Consider the following 19,429-nt stretch of genomic DNA (forward strand, 5'->3'; position numbering starts at 1 on the left):
TTGAAAAGGTCAAACAGAAATTGACGGAAAACTACAGAGAGTTTGCCAGCAGGTGGAGGGCTGAGGCGACCCGTATGCATCCTCCAATGTGTGAAGGGGAGCTAGTCTCTGTGTTCATCCGATCCCAAGAACCTAATTTCTACGACAAAATGCTATCCATGGCCGGAAGACTATTTGCTGAATTGGTCAAAATGGGAGAGGCTATAGAAGATGGACTCAAATCTGGGAAAATAGTTAGCTTCTTCCACAAGGCATCTAGGCAAGCTGCTGCAGGAATCTTCCACAAGAAGAAAGAGGACGTGGCCAGCGTATCCCACACCGCAAATCCAAGCCCAAAAGAACCACAATCCACCTACATAGCTACACCCCTCATAAATTATCCAACGCCTGTGTACTATGCAAAACCCAACTTTACCACCACTGTATCAGCTTACACGGCTCTGCCCGGTGTCCTTGTGTCTACTCCCACCTACCAAGCACCACCCCAACAGAATTATCGCCCAAATAACACACCACAAGCCTATCAAACCCCATAAAACAATCAATATCAGCTGCCACCCCCAACATACAATGCTTCACATCCTGCTTTCCAGAGGAGACCAGTAAGGAAATTCACCATGCTCCTCGAGCCTAGGGCTCGACTCTTCGAAAGGTTATTAACCGCGGGTTTGATTCAGAAAGTTCCAGCGAAACCAGCACAACCGGGAGATAGATTTTATCGGCCTGGTCAGACCTGAGCCTATCATTCAGGAGGAAATGGGCATAACACCGAAGACTGTATAAACCTCAAGCACAAAATCCAAGATCTGATTGAAAAGAGAGAAATCATCTTGGAAACCGCATCTCCCAATGTGAGCACAAACCCTTGCCTAACCATGGAAACAACGGAGTCCACATGATTAAAAAGAATGAGGACTGGGAAGCTTACAGGGCATTAATCCCCAAAGCAATCGAATCCTTGGAACACACAGGGGCTTCCCACACACTCTAGGAGTGCCCGAATTTCAAGGTTCTGGTCCCAACACTGGAAGCCGCGAGAAGGACATCAAGATTCCGCAATTTTCTCCATCCTTCTATGTAAATAACCCAATATTGGTTCGCAGTCGACAACATCTTCACCATCTAGAGTAACGATGAGTCAAAGCCTTGACTCCAGCACCTGTGATGGCTCAGGTGGCACATCCAGAAGCTCTCACAAAGCCAATCACTACACAAGCAGCCATGGCCCAAGGCATGACCCGTTCTGGAAGATGTTACACACCTGAGGAATTAGCTCAGAATGCTACAAGAAAGGAAAACACCCAAAAGAGAGCGATAACTGAAGGAGAAGCTAAGGATTTCTGGCGGCGCATGCAGCTGAATTATTACTCCATTGTTGAACACTTGAAGAAAACACCCGCGCAAATATTGGTGCTATCATTGCTAGCTAGCTCCCCATCACACAGGCAGGCTCTCATAAGAGTATTGGACGAAGCACACGTACCAGTCGGTACAAGCAGTGACGACCTGGCTGGACTAGTGATACGCTCAAATTACACCTTTTAATAACGTAAAGCAGACGATTTCAAATATAGTAACCCAGCGAGGTTGGGGTCGAATTCCATATAGAATATGGTGTGAAAAGTTTACTAATTAAGTATTATACTAATCTTGCGGTCCTAGTGTATTCCAGAAAAAGGGTTTTATAGGAGTTTTGGTTTGTGGACTAATTTAAAGTGACTAAAAATTTAAAGTTGTAAATATATGGGTAAAAAGAACCAAGGTTGTCTCCCCGTCAGATAAAGTGTATGATCATGGGTATCGATCTTGATATACTTCTAATGGATCGTTTGTATGAATGCACTTAACCTCTATGTGAATCTAGACTTTTTTCCAATAACAAAAGATTATATCTTTCTATGCTTTTTCCAAAGATAAGAAAGTATGCATGAAGAACGGTTAATTATGCCAAGTAAATTCCTCCTATTCTTAAGTGAATTTATTAAACAAGATTTAAAGCCTTGAGTTCTTGTTATTTGTTCTTACCGAACCCTAGTTATTTTTCCAAATAAACTAAAGTTTATGGTGTCAGCTAATATTTGCAACCACTAACTATATGATGAAAACGAAGAACAAATAAACCTTAACAATCCATTATGCATATATAAATCACAATCTCCAATCACAAAACACCCATCCTTGGGTTCACAACCTTAGTAAAGATGTTTAGCTACTCATGGCAATAAGAAAACAATAAAAGATTGAAGATTGCATAATTGAATTTTGTATTGAACTTACGAATAAAACTTGAAAGTAAACGAATGTATTGTTTGGAAATCTTCAATTGTACTAAAAACCCAAAAATAATTACTATAAGTCTAAAACTCTAGATATCTGAATAATAAAACCTAAACATGTATTTATACAAGTTAAACTCGAAATAATTAATCCCAATTGTGTTCCAAGTCGGCTTGCAACTTCACGGGTCATCGTGGTGCTTCGACGATCGTTGATATGTTGACGAGCATGACGACGATCTGATGACAGACTTTCACTTCGCAGGACTTCAACCGTCATTGCACTTCGACGATTGTCGATCATGTCGACGGTGCAACTCGACGATCTGATGACACTTTACGCTTTGCAGGAGGTGTGTGGATGAGGCAATTCGATGGACCGTTAAACATGTTGACGACCCGTCCATCTTCTAGCTCTGTAGGTCGTCGAGCTTTCTAAGCTGCAACAACTCTTCTTGCAAATTCTACGATCCAAAATGACGTACCGTCGACATTTCAACAGTCTGTACTTAGTGCACTCCAGTACAGAACACTGATTTTCCTTGTTTTCTCTTGCCGAGAATTTTAATTTAGAAATACCTGCACAACACACAAAACACATCAAACTAACACAAACTTGATCGAAAACAAGTAAAACTTAGAGTTAAAAAGCATTAGATGTGCCAAAATTCTCGGCACATCAACACCCCCAACTTAAAGTCTTTGCTTGTCCTCAAGCAAGTCAACTAATAGACTCAATCTACAAATGTCTCGATATTACAAAGTAAAACTGTCTACAGTGGTTATGGCAATTAACTTCCAGCATATCATGTGTATCACAATGACTCTCCCTCCAATACAGAAAAAACCGATCAAGGACTCGTTGCAACTAACAATGAGGCTTCAATTTAATAACATGTAGTTATCATAGAAACCATAGCACATACGAATCAAGACTTATGGGAAACTAGTCACTTAACAAATTCTCATGCCCTCACAAAGACCAAAAAATGTCCCAACATATATGTACACATAGAATGGGTTAGAAGACTAAGGAGAAGAGAAACACTCATAATCACAAAGAAATTCTCTAGCTAAGCATGCAAATACCATAGGCTTGCCCTTATATTCAGTGCCCTCGACTTTGGACAGTTCGGCTGTGATCACACTAGGACTTTTTCAAGGTTGTGATGTTGACTCGTGGACGGGTAGGATGTATATTTGGATAATTGTGACTCACCCTCCTTGAACACTACACCTTATTCTTTTCTTTTTACCTTTTTCGCCCTTTGTTTTCTTCCCTTTTTCTAGTTCATTGCCTCGGTGTGGTTTTATTGCTATCCTACTTTTATATTTTTTTTCTTTGTATTTTGTTATTTTTCTATTTTTTTTTCTGCACTTACCACACCGATGTCTTTTAACTAGGCAATTCACTTCTACCCCACTTTAGGCTTACGCCTCATGTTCCCCTTATTCCACCTATCACCCCCAACATAGGCTTTTAGCCTCAATCTTATCATTTTAGTGCCAAATAGGGACCGGGTGCAAAGAGAGGGATATTCAGGACCGGTATCGGCTTGTTACGACTAGTCAAAGAACAATTTTAAGGCTCAAAAATGGCTAACAAGGGATATTCAGCTACATGTAGGCTTAACTTTAAGCTAAAAATGGGTTCCTAACACAAACAAGGCCTAAGATCATTTCACAGCTTCGCTTATCTTAAGAATGCAGGCACGACTAACCAGACAAGTTCTAGATTACACACAAAACTAGAGAATATATATACAAGACCTCTTAACACATGACATTAGAATTGTCAACACACTAGTCTCCCCGCTAAAATTTCGCACACAAGGTAGCTCAATAATCTAAATGTCACACAAAGAAGCATGCATGTCAATTAAACAACCAAGTCCAAGTTTTCAAAAATTTCAGAGGAGAGTACTTTTTCTCAAATCAGAACAAGACAACCCTATTTTATCTAAACATGACCTAAACATTCCAGGTTCAACAGAAAATAAACCCCTCAGGAAAAGAACCATGGCAAAGAAATTCCGAGGGGGTCCTATACACATATATACAATAAAAATAAATCAAATACTCCCACCCCCAACTAAAAAAAAATCTGCAATGTCCCCAATGCAGTAAAAGTAAAACAAGGGAGTAAGAATACCTGTGGCGCACTAGGCGCGCTGCTCATCTCGCGACTCATCGGTCCGCGACGCATCACGTGGCGCAACCGCACCAACAACAGTCTCCGTAGTAACATCAATAGTAGTACCAGTAGGCACTGTTACCAGAGTAGGAAGGGTTGGTGGCAATGTCTCTCCAATGGGCGCACTGCTCGAGGTGGCTCCCGCGGACCCAAAAGGAAAATTCTCCATAAGCGATATCTGCATGGCCTCTGCCATGTGCTGCTCCTGTAGACCCAAACCCCTCGGGCGAGTGCTCTCTCTCACCTCCTCTAGCTCCTCTTCCTCATCAAGGATCACTCTCTTTATCTTTCGCCAATTGTCCGCAGCGGTAGGCGCAACTTACTGCACCGCTGGAAACTCCTCCTCAATCTCTGTCGCAACAGATTGTAGGGCTGCTACTAGGCTCGAGTCACAAGCCTTTAACAACAATATATCATCCTTAAGCTACTCTAACTCTACCCTCAAAGCATCAGTGAAAGTGGTCGGGCGGGACATCTCTAATGCTTTCAATCTCATCTTAAAGCCATCCAACCGAGCTGACAGTGTCGACCTCACAGGCTCTATGATAACACCCACTCTCTCTCTCACACAAAATCATCGAGCTGGGCCACTATAACCTTCGACTGACGATCCGCAGTAGCCGCCTGTTTTGAAATTTTTCTGAAGTTTTCCATCGAGAAAGCATAAGGATCAACACTTGCTGTACCCTGGGGCTGCGCTGCTGGACCTGCTGGCTGTGGAGCTGGTCTTGGGGGCTGTGACGCCAAAGTCTGTGGCTCAGTAACAACAGTCTGAGTCTCAACTGAAGCATCAACAGTATCAGTAGCTGGAGTCTCATGATCTGCAGTCTGGACAGTCACAGTAATAGGGGTAGTAGTGGCGGGCAACTCCACCGTAGAGTCACCCGCAGCCCCTGGATGAATCAGCTCCTGAGGCATGGGCACCCCTCTAAGTGCAACTGGGAACCCATCCTCTTCTCCCTGGCCATCTCTGACGGCCTCTTTCTTGCTATTCTCCACAGAGTAGGTCGATGAATCTATAATCCGGTGGTCGATGTCAGGTATGAAATGAACACGTGACCTCAGAATCTGCTCTGTAATCAGGAATGGATATATCCGTGAAGTGTTAGGCTAGGAAGCCCTCAACTGAATCTCAGCACTCACCAATGCCCCAAAATCGATCATGTATCTCGACATCAATGCAACAACAATATCCTGCCTGTCGGCCGTAAGTCATTATCGACCTGAGTGAGGAGTAGCCGCAATTGCACCATGCTGCACCAAAATTTCCCTCCAAGGTCAACCAACTCTTCAATATCTTTTTTACCAAGTTAGTACACTCGGCCCTCTTGCTCGGACGACCTACCGATGTAGCTACCCAGTCTCTGACAGACTGTTCCTTGCGTCTATGCAGCTTGTCTTCCAACTCAATCATCTGTCTTGGGGCGGTATAATTGTAGCTAGTTGATATTTTTTCGATTCGTATTTGCACTTGCCTCATTTAAAAGGAAAGTGTCCAGGGGAAGTAGGGTTGTCAATCGTATCGGAAAAAAGGAAAAATATACCTCTACGTGATGGTGCTCTAGATTGTTTTTAGTGTTGCCACCTAATTTTTAGGAAATTAGGAAAAACCCATTCGAAAAGGACTCATTTACAACGGCTAAATTTTAAAAGAAACCTAATCTAACCAAAGTATGGGTAAGGGTTCTGGCGATCCATCGGGGAAGGTGTTAGGCACCCCGGTATTAAAGATCCGTAAAATACGGTTGACCTACGGGTTCTAACGTTATGCCTTTGTAGATATGAATTGTTTGTAGTGAAAAAAGAAAAAAAATTATTTTAACTTAGATTTTCGCAACAAAAGAGTTTAGCCATTCATAGAAAATACGTCACATTTCAAGAAAATAATGTGGTAAAGTTTTGCCCAAACTTAGGTGTTTGAGTGTCAGACTAGAAAACTTAAGCTAATACCTGAAGGCTCTTAACCTAAGTAGGACATAAGTCCACCCAAAATAGTTTTGAAAAAAAATATTTATTAAAGTGTAGAAAATAGTTTTTTAGGAAAATAGTTTTAGGCATACCATTATAGTCCGTATATTAATCGTATTTCATATTATTTAGATTTTTTAGTCGTTTTAGTCCAATATTAGTCCAAGCTCATTTTGAGTCCATTTGTCCAAATTGTCCATAGGTACGGTCCCAATTTGTCTCAATGTCAAAAAATTGCCAAGTCCTTTTGTCCAAAAATTATATTTTTAGTTTGAGAAAATGTCCATTTTTCGCCCACACATCCGTTTCTATCTGAAAATCAATTTTCACACGTCAATTATTATAAAAAATTACTTTTGTTACTTGGAAATGATTTTTAGCAACTCTAAACTTGTTACAATTATTAAAGGGTTCCAATAAGCACATAATAACAAATAAATAATGTGAAGTAGAAAGTTGGGCCTACCAAGCCCAACAGAGAAATAAAATAACGCAATTGACTTAATCCGCTCCAAGTTATAATCCAATGCATATGCTCGTCCATGGTTGAGGTTGACTCGATCTAAATGGAAAGTTAGCGAGGCCCACCAACGTGTTTGGGTGGACAAAAAATGCAAACGGGTATGCAAGACATTAGGATACTTTCACAAATCAAACCAATACAAAGTTAAAGCCTACAATAGTTATTACATAGCCAAAAAATAAATTTCAACACTATTGGGCCAAGCCCATACATTACAAATAGCAACAGCAGGTAATGAGATAGCCTAGATTTGAGACGGGCCCAAAACAATAGTGCTAATAGGTTAGGTACAAAACAAGTAACATGCCCGAGTAATAGGCCCAAAAACTACACCCCTTTAAACTTAAGTTTTTTATTTTTTATTTTATTTCTAAGTGTCAAAAGCTGCAGATATATATGATATGCAACTAGTATATCCTTTAATTTTCTCTTCAAATTTTCTAGGTGTCGAAACTGTGGTATGCATGATATACTATTAATATACCTACTAAGACAAAGAGCAAAACCTTCATGAAGGGCATACCCTTTATCCCCTTAATGGAAAGGTAAGTCAACACTTCTTGTGTACCCTCAAATATACCTAATATGTATACCTATTGTCAATTAATCCTTACTTCAAGAAGAACCAAAACTGTGCCCAAAATACTTCAACAATTCCTTTTTAGCTAATCCAAAACTTCTATTTGATTTTAAAAGACACAGAAGAGTCCAAGGAACCAACAGAGACGAATCAGTGATCCAACAACACTTAGAGGAAACTAATGCAACACACCTATTCTCAAATCAAAAACCTTACTACTAATCACAGAACAACCAAAGTCCAACAAAATCCAAACAATACAAGGATAGGTAATGCAAGGCACAGAAGTGTCAAAATGACTCAGAAGTAGCAACTAAGAGAGCATGACAAACTTCAAGGTGGCCAATCAAGTAACAAAAATGATGGAAGGATAAGGAACAAAGGGGTGTCAGCTAAACCAAAGAAATAAGCAAAGAAAGGGAATGGATACCAAACCATCTTCCAATTTCAAGGAATCCAAGTAGGTGAGATTAGGTAAGAGGATTAAGTTTACAGAAGTGTATTTTTGAAGCTACTCCATGATTTAACTAGTGTCAAGTTCATTTTTAGTCTTTAATCACCAAAACAAGATAGCACAGAGCAATCATAAGCATAGGAATCAGTTTCAGTCTAGTTTTTTAGCCTATGACATGATTAAATGCCTAAATGATTCAAACAGTAGGCTCAGGTGATTCCAGATTCCCCAGTTTCATTAGTTAAGGTCAACACAAGTTCAAGTTCAGAATTATTTTCAAGCAAAGGTTCAACCACAAGTCACAAGGTGTTTCTAACAACATCAGGTCATATAGGGACATTGGCAAAGTCCTCAATGGTAGTAATCTAACTCAGTTTTACTCCCAGAATCACACAAATGAGCCAAAGGCACAAGTAGAGATCAAGTAAGTACTTATAGTAATCAGAACTGGTCACAACCAAAAGGAAAGAGGAGCATGATACTATTCCTAGTTGCAAGTAGGTCAGTTATTGTCTTAATCAAAAGGAGTTTAAAGAAGGAACACTTAAAGTTAAATTATATGATCTAGTTAGGGAGGTATAGTGTTTATGGTACTCATCCTAGGTCCCAAGTGGTATATTAAGTCATGGTACTACTCAAACAACAAGCAAAGATAGGGCATAATCATATAAGCCATAGATTTGATCAAGCAAATGGCAAAGAAAAAGACAACAACACAGATACTAAATTTAACCCTTTCAAGCAGTTTTAGGCTTAGTTTTAACCCTCCTATGCCCATCTTCTATGTGAAATACTATGTACCAAAGTTCCAAGAAACTATGACCAAGAACCAACTTGAAAGAGCACAAGTTATAAGAAAGAACAGACTACAGGATATTCTAGGTAAATAACAGGTAAAAAGGGAAGACAAGTCACACAGTAGTCTAAAAAAAACTAGTTTAGACCTCTTATAGTTAATTTTAAAACAAGAAATTAAGCCTCCAACCTCCCTGCATTGCTACCTCTTTTATATAGGTTAATAGAATAGGCATTGACAAAACACAGTGTTCAAAATGACACTTAGATTCCTCATAAATCAATAAGACTAGGAACAAGTGACATAAAACACCTAAAACATTCTATTATGCCTAGGTTCTCATTTTAAAAAACAACATATCTCACTAATAGTTTCTAGAATTTCAAATAGGTTTCATAATCTAATAAATCAAGTCCAAAATTCACTCAACCCTTTGAAAAGCACCTAACAGGACCAAAGAAAGACAAGACAATGTCCAAACAAAGCAGAAACAATTCCATAGGTCATTCAAGTTCATCACCTTGAAGTTTTTAAATAGCCTCATAACCACACAAGGGATCAAAGGTACAATTTTTTTTTTTTAAACATTCATGTAATCACTAGGGAAGTTGTTCATTTGAGGATCCAAAACAACTTTTCAAGTCATTTAAATATCTTCCAATTAATCAATTTTGATGAGTAGAAGTCTGAGAAGTTATTACTTTTTCTTAAAATTCCTTTTAACACTAGAAGGAGCCAACGGTATAGGTTTTCAAAACTAATCATTTCAAATTCAGACAAATCACATGGAGAACAGTAATACCTATTCATCCTTCAAATATTTTAGTTCAAACAGTTACAAAATGAAGAGGATATAAACCGGAAACTAGTGAATCATTTTTAAAGACCCTATCAGATTTTGAAAGTTCATCTTTTAGACATAAAAACCAAGTCAAACAAGCACTCACAAACACACCTAACTCACAAATGGCATGTCAAGTTTATTAGCCAAATTAGTGAGCTAAACCAGCAAAACAAGATCAAAAACCTCAAAAATTCAATGACACAGTAACATGGGATCAAAACAGACCCCTTTCTCATCTAGAAAGAAAAAAGAGAAAAGATTTTTTCCTTTTGAAGACAGAAATCCCTTAAATAACACCATGATGGACTAATGAACCTCTCAATACCTTGGACAGACTCAAAAGCACCTCAATATCTCAAGAAATGCAATGTAACCGTAACAAAGAACACAAAACTAGTTCCATTTCCTATGTTAAACCACAAATATCACATTATAGTACTAAGAATCATGTAACAACCTCATTATTCCAAAACATATATTTAATAAGCAGGTTTACAATCAAGAAAGCAATAGGATTATCCAAACCAACTTTAAACACACTTAATAAGCAGTTTCATAAGCAAAAAGCAATAACATGATCCAAACTAACTTTAAACACACTTAATAAGCAGTTTAATAAGAAACAAGCAATAACATGATCTTAACAAACTTTAAATACACATCATAGGCAAAAAAATAGAGTAAATAGGTTAAAATGAGGTATTACCTCTTTGTAGGGCAACCAAAAGATCAAAATGGGGATTGAGTCTTCAGATTTCAAACGCCAACAACCAAGCACCCTTAAACAACCCTTAACTCTTAAATTTTTCCAAAAAATAGTAGTTTTTTTTATATGGTCTTGTAGTATATTGATATGATTATAGTGTATATTAAGTTTTATTATATTTTTATAGGTATTTGGGGGGTAGTATATTAATATATGTAAAGCTAATGTAGAAACTTAGTGAGAATTTCAACCTTAGCCATGGGAGAGAATAAAATTTGGGATCCTTTTTTAGTCATGAACACTAGATATTTAGAGGACAATAGTGAGAACCCTAAAGACCAAAAAAGAAAGTTCTAGGTGCTCCCCCAATAGATTTCCCCCCCCCCCCCCCCCAATTCCAAAAATATCACAAATAATTTCGAAATCGGATAGGACAAAGGAAATTTTCAAAAATTGTACCAATTCGTACTATTTCAATCTCAATTTCCGATAAATCCCCTAATATAACTAAGAATCCAACTAATTATACCCAAAAAAATCAGAAAAATCTAGGGTAGTACGCCTTGTCACAAATAAAACAAATTCACCTCATCCTAACGGTATAATAGTACCAAAATCGTACAAAACAAGATAAAACCCCCAAAGCATAGTACTCAAACTATGGGAAATTGCCATAGGTCTCTCATTTAGTATACATAGCGCACAAATTGGCTAAGGGCTCGAGGCCCTGCCCATGGAAACTATGCACAATGAAAAAACCCGAGAAATATCCCAAAACAAATCAATTCGAGACCAACAAATTAAAAAAATACATGAAATTGAACCTGACAATCTTGATAAGTCACGACTGGGCATGAGAGCCCCATCAAATCTAGTCAAAAATGTCTATAAATCCACGTGAAACACCACCAGGGGCGGTAAAACCCTAGCCTTAAAAAAATCGCCATTGACGAAGAGAGAGAGACGGGTAAAACAAATGATAATGTGGGTGGGGGGGGGGGGGGGGTTAAAGTTTATTTTATTAAACTTTCCCTCCCCTTTTTAATAACCCCCCCCCCCCCCCCAAACGTTTTTAAAGCATTTAAATTAACCCCCTTCTCCCAATTTAAATTAAATAAAGACTAACTATTATAAATACACAAAAAATGGTTATTTAGGTTAATTAAAATTTAAAACCCGTAAATTTAAAATATTAGCTTCAAAACAAGCCCAATATTGATATAGTTCCGGGGAATATTTAAAACAAAATGTGAAAAAACGCGTTTAAAATGAGCCGTAATTCATACGTTGTCTTATTAACAATTTTTTGAGTTAAGCGGAGCGAGATGTTTATTTCCTCTTGAATTATATTTATGAAAGTAACTAACTCGTAACTTTCTTGCAATTGTCAATTTTTATAGAATAATAATTAAATGTCAATTTTTGCAATTTTCTCGGGATTTTAAAATTTTAATTTTTTGAGGGTGCATGCTTGCTCCGTCTTTGACTTGGGAATTTTGAAAATTAAAATAAGCGTCTTATGCGGTGAAAATTAGGTGTCAACAATTGCCCCTTCGGAGTTCGAGGATGGCAAGGCCATCCTTGAGCTACGAATTTTTGACAAATCTAATTTTTACCGAATAATAGAAATTATAGCTCTCTTTGCGCAAAACTTTGAAAGTATGGATGGACCCCAATTTCTGGGCTTCCTGCATATCTCAGGATACATGAGAATTTAGGCTGTTTGTAGTTCTGACTCTGTGAGGACTATAAGTAAGGAATTTTCGTTAAACTACCTCGAGGTGTCTTGAGATAATTATAGGAATATGGACGATCCTCGAAACTTGAGTAGCCTACATATCCCTGGCTTTGGGAATCAGGCCAACTGTAGTTCGACTCGATCGCCCGAAAAGGAATATCCCTTTATGTGGGAATCCCTTTGGCTATTCCGATCAAAAAATTCGAACCGGAGGCGGTTTTGGAAGGATTTATCAGTGTTGATGCTTGAAGTGATCTCCAATCCCAGGTGTATAAAGCTTGACTCTCGTACACGGTTTCTGACCGATTTTCCTAGAAAAGTTCCACGTATGCTCCATATGTTTTGAATCTGGCCTTTGCTTCCATCTTCGGTAGGTTCTAGCTTGTTTCCAAATGCTGAGTCCTGCGTGTTAGTCTTTTTGAAAATCTTGATTTTAATGTAGTCATACCTGAGTGGCATTTTTCCATCTTGTTGACATTGAAGTCATCCTCCGATATTATGTCCATCTTTTACCAAAATCCTGTCCGTCTTCTTTCTTTTCCCTTGTAAGTGTGTGTTTTTTGTGTATTTTTTGAAAAAGTAATCTACTCTAGATAATAATCACGATACTTTGACCGGCTCTTTTTCGTTATTTTCAGATTTTTTCATTGTTCAATGATAACTTCCGTTGGGATCTGGGTCGGGCTATACCGCACTTTTGCGAAACCTACATACCCTAATCCGGCTGTCGTTTTCGTAAGCCAGATGCTACTAATGAAAATCATGTTTTCAAGTGCGGGGTAATTTTTGTTTCTTATGACATCCGCCTCCCCTGAAAATTTAGACTCACATCATTTTCACATACTGCGATGACTGTCGCAACTCTGGTGTCGACTGCATCGTTATCCTCACACGAAGTTTGCGGTGTACCAGTTCGGGACTACATCACTTATAATAAAAAAATTCCCAAATGTACACTGCACATCAGAGTGCATTATCATATTCCTTTCATGATGACTACTAACCTCTGTGTCCAGAATTACAACATTTAGTCAGAATATTCAAGTTAACTACTACATACTCAAGTGCAGAGCCTTTTCTCATGACTACCACTATCCCTGAACTAGGATTACGTTAACTTGAAATAAATTGCAGTAGCGACCGCAAATCTTGATGTAGGAATCACATTCGTATTTCAAATAAATCTTGATGAAGGAATCACATTCGTATTTCAACGATTGTGGACATCAATCTCGGAATTATGCTACCTAGTTTTGCCTATATATATGGATGACGACTCAGCCCCTTCGGCACGTAGTCGTTTAATCCATATCATGATCTTGAGGAATGAAACTTACCTTGGTGTCAAGACTAACCCTTCCTTTTTCTGACTCTGGGGAAGAATACCCGCCGTCGACAGGGTTCACATCTTCCGAAAAGACTAGACTCGATTGTGAATACGACATTTCTATGCTGATATCAACGCGCCGTCTTCAAATTTAAATTTTTAAGACGTCTCATCAGTCAATGTATCAAGGCAAGCCATGTGATGTCTAGGCCGGGGTCTCAATACCTTGATACAATATTGTTTAGTGGAGACCAGGCTTTTGATAAACCGTGATTATATACTTCAGCAGCCTTAATTTTTTTTTTGTAAAAATCTTTGTGCTCTGCAAAATGAACAAACTTATCAGTGTAAAGCCAACTTTTCTTAGGGAGGACTTCATTACCCATTTGTATACTCTTCTGCGCCGCTATTCTTTGAAGCTTCTTCTTCACTTGGCTTGTTGTCGTTATCCTGTTTTAAACATCTTAGCAAACAAGTCAGTGTAAAACATCCATGCATGTTTGTTCCTACATCCACAAAAAAATTTGTCAGTTTCCTATATGGTCGACCGCTCTCCCTAAGCAGGGACTTCTTCCGTTCACACTTCGGCAGGACAGGATGCTCATTTTCCTAAAAATCTTTTATTTTTTCTAGCAGAGCTGAATAGTTTTTGGGCGATGATTTTGGAAAATATATATATTTTTGAAACACATCTAAGTAATCCCAAATCCGGGGTTCTTTGTACAAAACATTCTTGTTGAGAAAGAAACCACTCGCCAGCTTCCTGATAGTTTTCTTATGATGGATGGTGATTCTTTCGGGATATTTTCCTTTTTCCAGGAACATTTTAATATCACTATACCAAGGTTTTCCATCAGTCTCTGCCTCTACAAAAGCACAGTGAGCCAGTCGATCTCTTATTTCAACTTTGACAGGATCAATGTATCTACTGTCGGGGTGCCGAATCATGGATGCTATTGTTGCTAATGCATCAGCAAATTCGTTCTGGGTTCTTGGTATGTGTTTGAACTTGACCTCTCGGAAACAATCTGCTAATCTTTGCACAAGTCCAACATACAGTATGATCCTCTCATTTTTGGCGGCCTATTCCCCTCGAACCTGATGAATTAACAGATCCGAGTCGCCAATTACTTGAAAATCTCTCACATCTATGTCGAGGGTTAAATGTAGACCCAAGATACATGCCTCATATTCAGCCATGTTGTTGGTGCAACTGAAGTTCAACCTGGGCCACTGGATAATAGTTTCTTGAGTCTGAAACCAAACGGCTCCGATTCCTGATCCTTTAAAGTTGACTGCCCCATCAAAGTATACTCTCCAGCCTAATTCATCTTCATTTTCTTTGCCCTCAATTGTCATTACTTCTTCATCTAGGAAGTAAGTCCACAAAGGTACGGGATTGTTATCTATCGGGCTTCCTGCCAATAGATCTGCCAATTCTTGCCCTTTAAATGCTTTATGTACGATGTATTGAATGTCGAACTCACTTAATAGCATTTTCCATTTGGCTAACTTCCCTATCGGCATAGGCTGGCGAAAGATGTACCTTAGGGTGTCCATTATTGAAATCAGATGAGTCGTGTATGCAGCTATATAATGTCTTAATTTCTGAGACACCCATGACAGAGCACAATACGTCTTTTCCACCAAGAAATATCTGGATTCACAGGGCGTGAACTTCTTACTGATGTAATAGAAGGCTCTCTCTTTCTTGCATGTTTTGTCATTTTGTGCCAACATGCACCTAAAAGCATTTTTTTATACTGGAATGTACAACAACAGAGGACTTCCCGGCCTTGGCGGGACCAAAACGGGTGGATTTGACAAGTATCTTTTGATTGTGTCGATGTCTTTCTGACAGTCCTCCGTCCATTTAGCTGGAGCATCTTTCTTGAGGAGTTTGAGAATTGGTTCTATAATTACTGTGGACTGAGCGATAAAGCGTCCAATGTAATTCAACCTTCGTAGGAAGCTCATGACCTCTTTCTTTGTTCTTAGTAGTGGGAGTTCCTGAATTGCTTTCATCTTTGTGGGATCCAACTCAATACCGTGACGACTGACTATGAATCCTAGTAATTTTCCGGCAGGCACTCCAAATGTGAATTTTGCAGGATTCAACTTCAAATTGTAATTGCGGAGACTATCGAAGAATTTTCTCAAATATTCAAGGTGGTCCTCACCCACTCGAAATTTGACGACGACGTCATCCACATATACCTCAATCTCTCTATGCATCATATCATGAAAAATGGCGGTCATCTCCCTCATGTGAGTAGCATCGGCATTCTTGAGCCCAAAAGGAATTACCTGGTAATGATATACTCCCTATGGTGTGATGAATGCCATCTTTTGAGCATCTTCTTCATCCATCACTATCTAATGATAGCCCGCGTAGCAATCCATAATAGATTTCACCTCATGCTTGGGGCAGTTGTCAATGTTTGGGAGTAGGAAATTATCCTTCGGGCTAGCGCAGTTAAGATCACGATAGTACACATAGATCCTTATTTTTCCACCTTTCTTTAGTACCAGGACTATGTTTTCTAACCATGTAGGGTATGGTGTCACCTCCATAATCCCCGACTGGATCTATTTTTCTACCTCTTCTTTAATTCGGATACTGATATCAGGTTTAGGTTGCCTGATTTTCTGTTTTACCTGGGAAAATCCTTCAAGAATCGACAACTTATGGGCAACAACGTTCGTACTCAAACCGGGCATATTGGCGTATGACCAAGCGAAAACATCTTCATACTCTTTCAACAAGCTCCGATACCTTTCTTTCTCGATTTTTGTCAGATGTACACTTATTCTGGTTTCTCGAACCAACTCCTTATTTCCTAGATTAAATGCCGCTATTTCCTTTAGGATTGGCGTTGGTTTGTTCTTGTATTCTTCTTCGACATCTATCAACCCCTCTGGTTCAGTTATCTCTTCTTTTTGATCGTTGTCTTGTTCGTCGTAGTTTTTACTTGTTTTATAATATGTCATGACATTATTTGTGGCCTTTGTATTATTACTGTAAAACAAAATAACACCATTATCAATTGGGAAAAAGCAATTTTAATTACGTATTTATATATCTATATGGGTAAAGTAAAGCAATTTTGTCTTATTATAAACTTTGAGGCATTTTCATTGAAATTTAAAATAGCGATACAAACTATGGTCCTGACTTGGAATGGATCATCGAGCCATTTACATTTATTAAATAACACGTAATAAGAAACATGAAAAGGCGACAAGCCGGGCCTCAAAGCCGACTTTCGTCGGTTTTTCTAAAAATGAGCATTCTTTCTACCGCAGAATGAACAACGGGGTAGAAGTCCATCCACTTGTTGTTTCCCCTAGCTTAGCTCGACGAATCTCCAATGCTTCGAAGCATTCTTCAATGATGGCTGCACATTCTTCTTCCCAAAACAACGTCCTTAAACCCTCTTCTGGATCTTTGCTGTTGTGACTCAATGAGCCTGCTGTGAAAGATTGGTATGGATAAGGGAACGAATTTCTCATTTCAACGGGACCTCTTGGTCCATATTTTGCTTCTTTCTCTTTTGTCTCACATGGCTCGTATCGAACCCCAAATCAATATTTCCCTTTTTTTATACTCACAGGTTCTTTGATTTATTGTAACTTCTTCCCCAGACCTTTCCCGGGCTCAAACCCCCTTCTTATCATAGTCGTGGAAACCATTTTGTAGATCGGTGGCATAGAGATATCTTTAACATCTCCCCTATGATCTACCATAGCTAATACAACAGTGTGAAATTAGCATCAACTGGTGACTCCTCTATAATTGGTACATAATTTTATGGATAGTTATGAATACTTCCTTTACCATGAATCATGACTTCTTGATCATCCCATATGAATTTGAGAGACTGGTGTAACGAAAATGCACGACTCCAGCGGCGTGCAAACATGGTCGTCCCAATATAAGTTGTAGCTTGTTTTGATATCCATGATGGTGAACTCCAACGCGAACTCTGTGGGACCTATTTGCATGTGTAGGTCTATTTATCCAATTGGGTCGCTAGTTGCGCTATCATAAGTTTTTACATTTGTTCGACTCTGGCGGATTTTGCCGACATCATACCCGAGTTGTTTCAATGTCGTCACAGGGCATACATTCAACCTAGCCCTCTATCAATCAGAACTTGAGGGATATTCTTGTCACGACATTTGGCTGTTATATGAAAGGCCTTATTGTGGGTCTTACCCTCTCTTGGCAATTCATCATCAGAAAATGATAGCCTATGCGCTCGTACAACATACCCTACAATCTTGGTCAATGTTTCGCTTGTAGTGCCGGCGGGCACTTGGACCTCATGCAAAGCTTTCATTAAGGCTAAGCGATATTGAGATGAACTAAGTAGTAATGACATTACTAATATCCTAGCGGGGGTCTTGTGCAGGTGCTCAACAATCGAATAATCCTTGACTAGGATTTGCCTCCAAAAGTTTTCAGCTTCGCCTTCAGTGGTTGGCTTTCTCTGAGGATTTTCGCGATGTGGTGCTTCAAGACTAGGCTCTTCTGGAGCATAACATCTTCCAAACCTGGTCATACCCCGGACCACAGCGGCTATCTCTTTTCCTCTATTGACCATCGTTAGGTGCGGTGGTTTGATCACAAAAGGGTGCATTCTCAACTGGCCCTGATGCTTTGAGCACGAGAAACTCATTCTAAATTCGAGCGATTGTTGAGGGATATTTTAGCATGAAAGGCTCTTTCTTGGGTACAGCAGATGACTGGAACGTCTCAGATTTCCTTGTCAAAAGGCCTACCACTTCTTTTCGCTCTTGTAAGGACAGCGAAGCGACGGTGCTTTGCAACCCTTCCATATCTGGATGAATTATCGCAGGGCTTTTTTCCCATTCATCGCCTCTTTATATCACATGAATTTGGTTCCCTCCATGCTTCGGGAGAGGATTTGTGTCCACATTCAGAGGTGTTGGTTCTAGGATAAGCTCATGATTGTCAATCATATCTTGTAGTTTGTGCCTTAGGTTTATGCAATATTCGGTGGTATGGCCAACTTGGTTAGAATGATAGGTGCAAGTGAAATCTAGCCTGTACCATCGATCCGTGGGATTTACAGGTTTTGGTGGAATAGCATTCATTCGCCCGACGTCTCTTAGTTTGGCAAACAAACTAGCCCTTGATTCCGTTAAAGGAGTGAATACTCCATAGGTTTCCTTTGGGGTGCCTGATGTGCCATGAAATTATGGCACATCTAATGCTTTTTTACTCTAAGTTTTACTTGTTTTCAAGTAAGTTTGTGTTAGTTTGATGTGTTTTATGTGTTGTGCAGGTATTTCAAAGTTAGAATGCTCGGCAAGCGAAAAATGAGGAAATTAAGTGATATGTACTGATATGCATTAAGGACGGACCGTCAACATGCTTGACGGTCCGTCGAGTTGCCTCGTCGATCAACTTCCTGCAGAGTGAAAAAGTCATCAGACCATCAACTTGCACTGTCGACATAATCGACGGCCCGACGAAGTGCCTTGACGATGGAATTCCTGCGAATTGAAAAGTTGTCATCAGATCGTCGTCATGCACGTCGACATATCGATGACCGTCGAAGCGCAATGACGAACCGTCAAAGTGCAAGCCGAGCTGTAATAGGACTGGATTGATTATTCCGAGTTTAACTTGTATAAATACCTGTTTAGGTTTTATTTTTCAAACATCTGGAGTTTTAGACTTGTAGTAATTACTTTTGAGTTGTTATTACTTTTGAAGATTATCCAAACAAATACATTCGTTACTTTCAAGTTTTATTCGTAAGTTTAATACAAAATTTGATTATGCAATCTTCAATCTTTTATTGTTTTCTTGTTTCCACGAGTAGCTAAACACCTTTACTAAGGTTGTGAACCCAAGGATGGGTGTTTTGTGATTGGGGATCCTGAATGATATACACATAATGGATTGTTAGGGTTTATTTGTTCTTCATTTTCATCATATAGTTAGTGGTTGCAAACATTAGCTAACGCCATAAACTTTAGTTTATTTGGGA

The sequence above is a fragment of the Lycium barbarum genome, chromosome 3 (genome assembly GCF_019175385.1).
Source record: "Lycium barbarum isolate Lr01 chromosome 3, ASM1917538v2, whole genome shotgun sequence".
Classification (NCBI taxonomy): domain Eukaryota; kingdom Viridiplantae; phylum Streptophyta; class Magnoliopsida; order Solanales; family Solanaceae; genus Lycium; species Lycium barbarum.